At 48.8% G+C, this 10,266-nt stretch overlaps 1 protein-coding gene across 1 annotated transcript in view; it reads left to right on the top strand.

Annotated features, from left to right (window-relative positions):
* The first annotated feature begins 9,751 nt into the window (after positions 1-9,751).
* The window catches only part of SPSB1 (splA/ryanodine receptor domain and SOCS box containing 1), a 43,936-nt gene continuing 43,421 nt past the window's right edge, over positions 9,752-10,266 (top strand). Inside the window, exon 1 of the mRNA XM_048519561.1 lies at positions 9,752-10,026. The gene's annotated coding sequence lies outside the window, so the exon portion shown is untranslated. The remainder of the gene's footprint in view (positions 10,027-10,266) is intronic.

The following is a 10,266-nucleotide window of genomic DNA, read 5'->3' as shown; positions in this document are numbered from 1 at the left end:
TGGGCAAAGGCCAGCTGCATTTGGCAGATAGATTTGCAAGCTGCATTTGAGCACAGGAAACTGATGCTGAATCAGGTTTTTGGCAACTCTAGCCCCGGAGCGCCTGCTCTGACTGGCACCAGCCGGGCAAGGTTTTTCCCAGACCGGCTGTCTGTGATCCTTTTTATTGGACAAGATGGATCTTCAGGCCATCTGTGCGCCATGCAGAAGGTCTGCCGCTGAGCTGGTGTCCCTCCTCTCCATGACCAGATGTCTCTTTGAATAAGTTCTTACAGGAAGAATTAGCCTGAGTGTGCTGTTAACACAATAAGTAGACTTCAGTGGTTCTGAATTGCATCAATGCTACACTGGTTCAAGGAAGAACAATGCCGTAAGAGACCAAATGTCTCTGGGTGTTAAACTGGCAGATCCTTGCTGAATTAGACCCCACCTAGTTCAGCATTGAACAGAACAGAAAGCCTTTCTTGGCATGTTAAAAGAACGCCGCAGCTACAAAACAAACCAATACAGCAAAACACATCCAATGCAAACCCGCAAGACACATCAGTCCGTGTTCACATCTTCAACAAAAAGAAGGCCACCAATTCACATTCCACTGAGCCCGAACCACCCAACAACAAGCAAATTCTGTCTGTATCATACTGGCCATGTTTGTTATGATTACTATTGCTAATAGTTCAGCATTGCATTTACCCACAATGCTCTGCTGGATGCCTTTGGAATTCTCACAAACCAAGCTATGAACACTTTTCCTGTTTCTCTCTAGTGTCTGATGTTTTGAGAGATACAACCTTGGAACGTGGAGGTTCCATTGATTAGAGCTACTGTGGATTGTCTAATGTTTTTCAAGGAAAACATCTAGTAGTAATCTCCAAATCGTCAGGCACAAGCCTCCTAAGTTAAGTAAGAACATGGGACTGATCTGAAGTTTTGTCTGACTTGCTTCTGTTTGTTGACTCCACATTCTGGCATCACAAGAAACGGAGAAGCCCCATTGATCTTGAGGAAGACGTGCTGGTCCAGAAATAGCCCTGGGAAACCGGGCCGATCCTCAGAGCTGCTTCACAAAATACTGTGTGTGCTGTAAGCGGTTCCTACCTCTGCAGTGAGTTGGCACATTCCTCGTAGCAATGCAGCTCTCCTGCAGGTATTGCTGGCAGACTGTAGCGGGGACGTGAACGATGGGACGGACGTGGTGCTGCTGATTGTAACAGGACCCGGCTGGCGTTTCCTTGACAAATGAAGGGGAACAGGAACCTCCATAGCAAAATCTCTCCCACTGGCTTTTCTGGTTAGAATCTCTTCCCACCCCCAGCCCCTGCATTTACTGCAGAAATGTTCTTGCCTGCCCCAGAAAGAGAATGGGAAATGGCTTGGATTGGAAAATGTTTTCTCTGTGCAGAATCTGACTGGTTTGGACTGTTGTGTAGCAGTTGTAAAGCAGAGCCTGAGTGTGTGTGTGAGAGAGAGAGTGTGTGTATTTTGTGTTCCCCTGCTCCAAACAGGCCCCAGCTGCCTCTGACTTCAGCAGCCATGTGCTCATCGTTTGGATTGCAACGACCACTCTTGCAAGGGGCAGGCACTAAGAAGGCTCTGGACTGGCCGACCCCAGTAGCAAGACTAGGAACCCAGTTCTGCCCGTCAGCTTCTGGCCTTGATTCTCACTCCTGCTTTCGGGCCCTACTGATTTCTGGGCACCCAGGTCAGATGTGCCAGGTGTGGATTTGAGCACATCTTTGTCTCCCCTTTTTCTCTATTGAACACCCCCAAATGCCTTACATCATTCACTTCTCATAAATTATATACACAACAACACTTTGAGGTAAGAACATAAGAACAAGCCAGCTGGATCAGACCAGAGTCCATCTAGTCCAGCGTTCTGCTACTTGCAGTGGCCCACCAGGTGCCTTTGGAAGCTCACATGCAGGATGTGAAAGCAATGGCCTTCTGCTGCTGCTGCTCCTGAGCACCTGGTCTGCTAAGGCATTTGCAATCTCAGATCAAAGAGGATCAAGATTGGTAGCCATAAATCGACTTCTCCATAAATCTGTCCAAGCCCCTTTTAAAGCTATCCAGGTTAGTGACCATCACCACCTGTGGCATCATCTTCCAAACACCAATCACACATTGCGTGAAGAAGTGTTTCCTTTTATTAGTCCTAATTCTTCCCCCCAGCATTTTCAATGTATGCCCCCTGGTTCTAGGTAGGTAGGATAGAGTGTGTAGCTGGCCAATGGTCACCCAACAAGCTTCCATAGCCGTGTGGGGAGTCGAACCTGGTTCTCCCAGGTTCTAGATTGACATTTTAACTGCAATACCATCCTGGTCCTTAGTACCAGCCTCCCCCTAATGGAGTGCGCAGGAAGGCTGGTTCGGAAGAACATAGGTGGTCCCTGTTTGTCTACACCAGTGACTCATTCATCACCCTGTTTTCCTACAAATGTCCCTAAAGGTCGGCAATGGGCATAGAAACTATCTCCCCCTGGCCTCATTATTGCCCCAGCCTCAGCAATGCTGAAAGATGCCCCCACTCAACCTTCATTCTTGTAGGCTTTTGACGAATCTATCTTCCTTGGCCTTGTCTAACCGCCTTCATAAACCATTGAAGCTCGCAGCCGTCACCATAGCCTGTGACAGTGAGTTACTTGTGGTTTTAGTTTACTGCCTAAAAATTCCAAGGACCGGTCTTATCAGTGGCTACTATAGTCCTGGTGACTGAAGGGAATCTGCATACTCGAGGGCAGTCGACTTCTGAATCCCAGTACTGTGAGACCTCAGCCTCTATATGCTGTTTCTGACCCTAAAGGTCAACCGGCTGCCCTCTGTGTGAAACAGGATGCTGGGTTAGAGGGACCAGTGGTCTGATCCAACAGGGCTATTCTTTTAATGTCCATCTGAAAACATTTTAAAATTTGAACCAAGAGCATGGAGATTCTGCTATTAGTCCGTCCATCTTGTTTATGTTCTGAAACACCCCCTTCCTCCCCCAATTGTCAAGTTCCGAAGTATCCCAGCTGTTTTGAGATAGTGCCCCAGAAGGGTATGGACAGAGAGGACTTGTTTTTAGTACAGCAAAACCCTGGAGCTTCCTCCACACGCAAGTTCTGCCGGCATTCGGCAGGGCCTAATCTCTGCCGCAGAGGGCAGGCTGAACTGATCGTCCACAGCTACCCGTCAAAAATCATGCAGACTGAATTTACACCCAAGTGAAACAGCTCTATCAGGGTCTTACGGTGTCGACAGCCGTATCTGCCCACTAGAACAGGACGGCCCAGGCATTCCCCTCCCCTTGCGCAAAACCAAGATAAGGGGGGAAAGTGCCCTGGCTCCATGAGAGCAGAAGAAAAAGATGTGCCAAGGCTGAGGAAGGGACGCCAATCGCCTTGCAAGAAAAAGCCACCATGGTCCTAAGGACTGTCACCTGGGCTTGCCCAGCACAAAAGCTACCCCGTTTCCCCGAATATAAGACATACCCTGAAAATAAGACGTAGTAGAGGTTTTGCTGAAGTGCAAAATATAAGGCATCCCCCGAAACTCAGACGTAGCAAAGTTTTTGTTTGGAAGCATGCCCGACGAACAGAACACAGAAAAATAAGACATCCCCTGAAAATAAGACATAGCACCTCTTTGGGAGCAAAAATTAATATAAGACACTGTCTTATTTTGGGGAAAACACGGTATATTGGGTTGCCATCTCTAGCCTGGGAAATTCCTGAAGGTTTAGGGGGTGGAGCCCAGGAGAGGCAAGGTTTGGGGAGGGGAGGGGTCTCAGCGAGGTATAAAACCATAGAGTTGGCCTTCCAAAGTAGCCGTGTTCTCCAGCCATGATCTCTGTAACCTAACCAGGAGACCAGCTGTAATTCCGTGAAATCTGCCACCACTGAAGGCTTGCAGCCATAGCCAATGCCCACTTTGGGCATCCAAGTTCAGCAAGCTTGTGGTCAGACAGTCCCTCCCCACCTGAGATCTTGAAGAGGTCCAGGGCAGGATTGCAATCTTGAGAATTGGATTGTTTTAGATATTGTTATTGGTTTTATGTTATGGAATGCCAACTGCCTTGAGCCTGAAAAGGGAGAGGTGGTTTAAAAATTTAAAAAATAATAACCAACATCCATCTTCAGTTTGGTCACAAGCTGCCAGTAGCCACCTCCCACGCTCTTTGTAAATAAATCGGTCTTTAACTATTTCTGTGCTATTTGTTTTCCCCCAGGGTTGCCAACTCTGAGTTAGGAAGCGTTTGGTGATTCCTGTTGGAATTCCTGCGGATTCCTGAAGAGGGTGGGGCTTGGGGGAGGAGAGAATTTCCATGGGGCATAATACCACAGAGTCTACCCTCCAAAGTAGCCATTCTCCATGGATCTCTGTTGTCTGAAGATCAGTTGACACCCAGGTTTGAATCCCCCACCCCACCCCACAGAAGCTGGCTGGGTCACCTTGGGTCACCAATCACACACACTCAGATTGGCCTATTTCACAAAGTTGATTTGAGTATAAAACAGTGGAGGGGAGAATGATGTAAATTGCTTGGGATCACCGTTGGAGGTAAAGGCTGGGTATATAAGTGAAGTAAAATTAAAAATACAGTTTTCTTAAAGAAGGATCAACATACCTCTGAACATGAGCAGAGTGACTTTCATTTATGATGGGGGAAAGAAGGACAACAGACTCGGTTTCTAAAAGCTGACCTAAAGATCATGCACCTCTGAGTTTGTGCAGAGTGCATTCTGGTGGTTGCTTCTGGGGCAGAACACATAAATACTCGATGCATCTGATCCCAAACCTCCACACCTTGACAAGAGCATCAATTATTTTCTTTTAGATGGCTTCGTAGTGACATCAGGCTGTTCCCTTAGCAATCAGAGCTGTAATCCAAATAATTTGGGAGTGCTTCCCAGTAGTAATTTGTATGTTTATGTCAAGTCGGTACATAATTGCATTGGATTGTTTTCATGCTGTCTGTCACACCCCTTCTGTCTCTCTCTCACGCTCACTGTTTATATACATTACTGGCACCATTTGAAAAATTAGTAATCACCAGAGTTGCTGTGTCACTGTTGGCAAAGTAGCCAATAAGGAAACAGCATCTAAGTCACAGGTCTCCAGCATGGCGTCGTGGGGCACTGTGGTGCCCACCAACACCTTCTCTGGTGTCTGCCAAGGGTTTTTAGGAAGTGAATGGGCCAGGTAGGACTTTTGCCTAGCAAGGGTTCTGATTGACCTCGCCGTGGTGGCGAACCTTTGGCACTCCAGATGTTATGGACTACAATTCCCATCAGCCCCTTCCAACATGGCCAATTGGCCATGCTGGAAGGGGCTGATGGGAATTGTAGTCCATAACATCTGGAGTGCCAAAGGTTCGCCACCACTGGATCGGTTATTTAATGTTAAAAGGTTGCTTTGGCAGCAGCTGCCACCACAGCATAAGGATCTGCGCTGTATTACTAAAGTTAGTAGAAATAATTTTGTGGCTAGCTCCGCCTCCTGCAGCAGCCATTTTGCTGCCGGGCCCACCATGTCTTTTCAGAATTCCAAATGTACCCACAGGCTCAAAATGTCAGGGACTGCTGATCTAAGTAATATCAAAATATACCATCTGGTTTTTAGTCTTGTTCCTCCTTACTGCTCAAGAAAACAGCCATCTTTGAAAATGAAACCAAATCTTGCTGCATCAAATCGACATACTTCCTTTGTTCTTGGATTTTAAATGGTATCTACTGTTCCTAAATGTGGACGTTCTGTTCAGACAATGTGGCTAATAGCCTTAGATGGACCTGCTCTTCGAGGTCCTTAGAGATGTTTATGCAGGAATGACTCCACAATGACTCCATGTGCATTATTTAAAAATACCACCCTTCCTCCAAGAATCACAGTTTGGCTGCCTTTTCCGTCATTACCATCCTGAGGAAAGTTACCCTAGAAACAGAGATGAAAAGAGCATGTTTTTATGTTTCAGCAGGGATTTGAACCCAAGATTTGACACTGCTACATCCCCCCCACCCCCGCATGTGAGACAAAGGCTGAGCGTGGCCCATTGTGTTCATAAAAAGCTACCATCTGTTTAGCATATCCCTGTCTCCTTCTCCAACAATGGGCAACCAAATGCATTTGATAAACTCCCAATCAGTGCCCTTCCACTAGTTTGTTCCCAGCTCAGTGGTATTGTCTCTGCACCTGGAAGATACATTTTACGATCACTGCTTATCATAGTTGATAGTCCCACCCTCCTCTGTGAGTCTAATAATAGATTTTTAAAGCTATCTACCTGATTTGAATAGTCCGGGCTGGCTAGATCTCAGAAGGTCAGCAGGGTCAGCCCCAGCAAGCATTTGGATGGAAACCACCAAGGAAATCTGGGGTCTGACCCAGACACAGGTACCGCTAACCACCACTGCTCATTTCCTGCAAAGAAACCCTGTTGGGGTGACCAAAAATCAGCTGCAACTTAAGGGGTGTGTTACGGGTCTTGATGTACCGATGAGTTCCACAAATGGCTGATGCAGAGGTGAGAAATGTGTTCTTTTGTCTGGCCAAATTCATTGGAGAACTGGAGAGAAGAAGAAGAGTTTGGATTTAGATCTGCCTTTCTCTCCCATAGGAGACTCAAAGGGGCTTACAATCTCCTTGCCCTTCCCCCCTCACAACAAACACCCTGTGAGGTAGGTGGGACTGAGAGAGCTCCAAAGAACTGTGACTAGCCCAAGGTCACCCAGCTGGCGTGTGTGTGAGTATACAGGCTAATCTGAATTCCCCAGATAAGCCTCCACAGCTCAAGCAGCAGAGCGGGGAATCAAACCCGGTTCCTCCAGATTAGAATGCACCTGCTCTTAACCACTACGCCACTGCTGCTCCACCTTCAAAGAGAAACTGTTTTTCTCTTTGAAGTTGGAGCCCATCAATATTTAAGTACAATTACGTCCAGCTATGTTTGAGAGGGCACTCTCTGTCCGTGAAGTTACACCCTAATTAGGTGTTCCTATGAAAGTTTACAATCTCGATTAACAGGCTGAGGCAAACCCCAAAGCAATCTTGATTTGGTGGATTAGATTTGTATACTTCTCCTCCGGATAGGAGCTCAGGCCGGTTTCTAACGTTTCCAATGCAAATTTACTTCTAGCAGTTAAAACTACAAAGAGTTCCAGTTTCAGCAGTTAAAACTTTCGCTTCAAAGCCTCATAGATAAAATGTCTCTAAACTTCTGCAGTTTCCCAATTGGAAAAGCTACCCTAAAACAGGTAAAGTGAGAAGGGATAAAAAGATGGAAGAAAGGAAGGAAAGGGGAGAGAAAGGATGGGAAAAGGAAGGAAAGAAGGGGGAGGCCTTGATGTCCCGCCAGGCCCAGATCTTATTAGACAGAGCTTGCCACCGAGGTGGGGCCATGACAGAAGAGGCCCCGGCTTGGGTGGACGCTAGTTGGATCTCTTCAGGGCTGGCCACCACACAAACGGAGCACGTTTTGGACTGCAGTCTTTACCCAGCCCAGCCCTGATTACTAACAGGTAGCCCTATTGCTTTCAGTAACATTTACACCCAAGTAAGAATGAACATGTAGCCAGTGGTGGGATTCAAAGAATTTTACAACTGGTTGGTTGTGGTGGGTTTTCTGGGCAGTAAAGAATTTTGCAACTGGTTCTGGTGGGTTTTCTGGGCCGTGTGGTGATCTTGTTCCTAACATTTCGCCTGCATCTGTGGCTGGCATCTTCAGAGGTGTATCATCACAGAGAGAAGTCTGGTACACTTTTAAAGGGGATGGGGCGGTCTACAAATATAATAAATAAATAAATAAATAAATAAATAAATAAATAAATAAAGTAAAAAAGATAATTTCATAGGCAAGCCTCTTTTGTGGGGAAGTTTGCCATTGCTTTCCCTGCCTATTCTTTACCCCCTAGCTATGAGCTAGGTTCCGTGGTGGCGAACCTTTGGCACTCCAGATGTTATGGACTACAATTTCCATCATCCCCTGCCAGCACGGCCAATTGGAGCTACCGTGTTTCCCCGAAAATAAGACAGTGTCTTATATTAATTTTTGCTCCCAAAGATGCGCTATGTCTTATTTTCAAGGGATGTCTTATTTTTCTGTGTTCTGTTCGTCAGGCATGCTTCCAAACAAAAACTTTGCTGCGTCTTACTTTTGGGGGATGCTTTATATTTCCCACTTCAGCAAAAACTCTGCTATGTCTTATTTTCTGGGGATGTCTTATATTCGGGGAAACAGGGTAGGTACTCATTTACCGACCAAGGAATGGATGGATGGCTGAGTTGACCATGAGCCAGCTGCCAGGGTATCTGACCCACAGGGGGCTCGAACTCCTGACTGTGTGAGTGGCAGTGCAAGCACTTAACCACTACACCCCACGGCTCCTAGTTACACTTTTATACTGTTACAGTTTTATAACTGGTTGTTTGCAAGCACCATTTTAACAACTGGTTCTGCACGGTTTGCAAACAAACTGCAGGGGCCCCACTCCGACACTTGTTTATTCGGAAGGGAGCTCCTCTGTACTGCGCCTTCCCCAGTGTGGGCACATTCCGGTGCGTGCTCGCTTGGGCACATGGCCTCTTAACCGTCTCCTGATTTACTTTCGGGTAAGCCTGCTCCCAAGCGTGCTGAGGAGGGTGGCAGCCACCCAGATTACTACGATCCCTCTCAGGAGGCAACTCTTGCTGCTGCTCAGAGGCGTTCCTCCCATTGGACAAAGTGGGCAGTTGCCCAGGGCGCCCCCTTGTGGTGGGGACCAAAAATGCAGGTTGGTTTGTGGGATTTTTTTGTATTTTCAGTGTATTTTCCATTTTTGGCCTGCAGGGGGTGCAGTTTTTAGGCTAACAGCACCAAAATTTCAGGAAATGTTCAGGAGACTCTCTTGATGTTATCACCCAGGTTTTGTGAGGTTTGGTTTGGAGTCCAAAGTTATGGACTCCCAAAAGGAGTGCCCCATCTCCCATTGTTTCCAATGGCAGCTAATTGGAGATGGGGGCTACACATTTGAGGGTCCATAACTTTGGACCCCCTGAACCAAACTTCACCAAACCTGGGTGGTATCATCAATACGGGCTCACGAAGATACTCCGAAATTGTGGTGCTGCTATCCTAATAATTGCACCCCTGACAGCAGGCACCCCCTAAATTTCCCCAGATTCTCCTTTTAAATCCACCTTAAAGGGAGAATCTGCGGTCCCCAGTTTAAATAACATTGAAAGTGATGCTGTTTCCCCCAATTTGGGGGGGGGGGACTGGATACAACACCATAAAATGTTATCATAGCAGTAATAAAACATTTGGAAAGCATTTTGAAAATGTTTTCAAAAAAAATATTTCTGCTGTGTGGCATGGCCCATTGAGTTGGGGCATGTTCTAGATACCGTGGTGGTGAACCTTTGGCACTCCAGATGTTATGGACTCCAATTCCCAATTGGCCATGCTGGCAGGGGTTGATGGGAATTGTAGTCCATACCACTGTTTCAGAATGTGATGGGGACTTGGAAACGACCTGGTGGGGGGGGGGGGGAAATCACTGTTTGGTCACGGTGGGGGTGGGGGAGGGTGGCCGCCCATGGGGGGGGGGCATCAAACGCAGGTTTTGCCCAGGGCTCCAGTTTGCCTAGGTACGCTGCCGCTGCTGCTGCTGCGCCCGGGCGGGCGGGCGGGGGGCCGGCGGGTCTCCAGCAGCGGGAGGGGCTCCGGAGGAAGCGCCGCCCCGGCGGGCGCTGGGTGGGGCGGGCGCTCGTCATGTGACCGGCCGCGCTCGCCTTTTAGCCGCGTCTGGCGCCCGGGAGCAGCCGCTGGGCAGGGCTGGCGGCGGCGGAGGGGACGCGCGGCGCTCCTGGGTCCCTGGCAGCCCCGCTTGCACTGCTGCAACCCCGGGCCGGGCGGAAGGAAGGAAGGAAGCCCCGCAGCCAGCCAGCCAGCCGGCCCCCTTTTGCAAAGCAAGCCCGGGCAGCCCGCCTGTCCCCCCGGAGCCGCCCCGTCCAGAAGGAGCGCGCAGCAGGGCGACCTCTCGGCATGGTCTCCCCCGGGCGCCTCGGGAGGTAAGAGGGGGGCCGGGAGCGCCTGTGGGCTCCGGATTCCTGGGCCGCGCGGTTGGTGGGGGCGCGTTGGAGGGGGGGGGGTGTCCGCTGAAAATTGCAAGCCGGGAGTCGGTCGGGGAAAGGGGGCTGCCGAGGAAGCTCGTTCCCGGATCTCTCTGCCCTCCTGGAGCAACCCGGGGGGTCTGTGCGCCCGATCCCGTGGGAACTGAAGGGCCAATCCAGTAACCTGTTTGGGGTAGA

This window comes from Sphaerodactylus townsendi, linkage group LG16 (assembly GCF_021028975.2).
Source record: "Sphaerodactylus townsendi isolate TG3544 linkage group LG16, MPM_Stown_v2.3, whole genome shotgun sequence".
Classification (NCBI taxonomy): domain Eukaryota; kingdom Metazoa; phylum Chordata; class Lepidosauria; order Squamata; family Sphaerodactylidae; genus Sphaerodactylus; species Sphaerodactylus townsendi.
The sequence above is the reverse complement of the archived record's forward strand: the minus strand, read 5'-3'. Positions and strand labels throughout refer to the sequence as shown.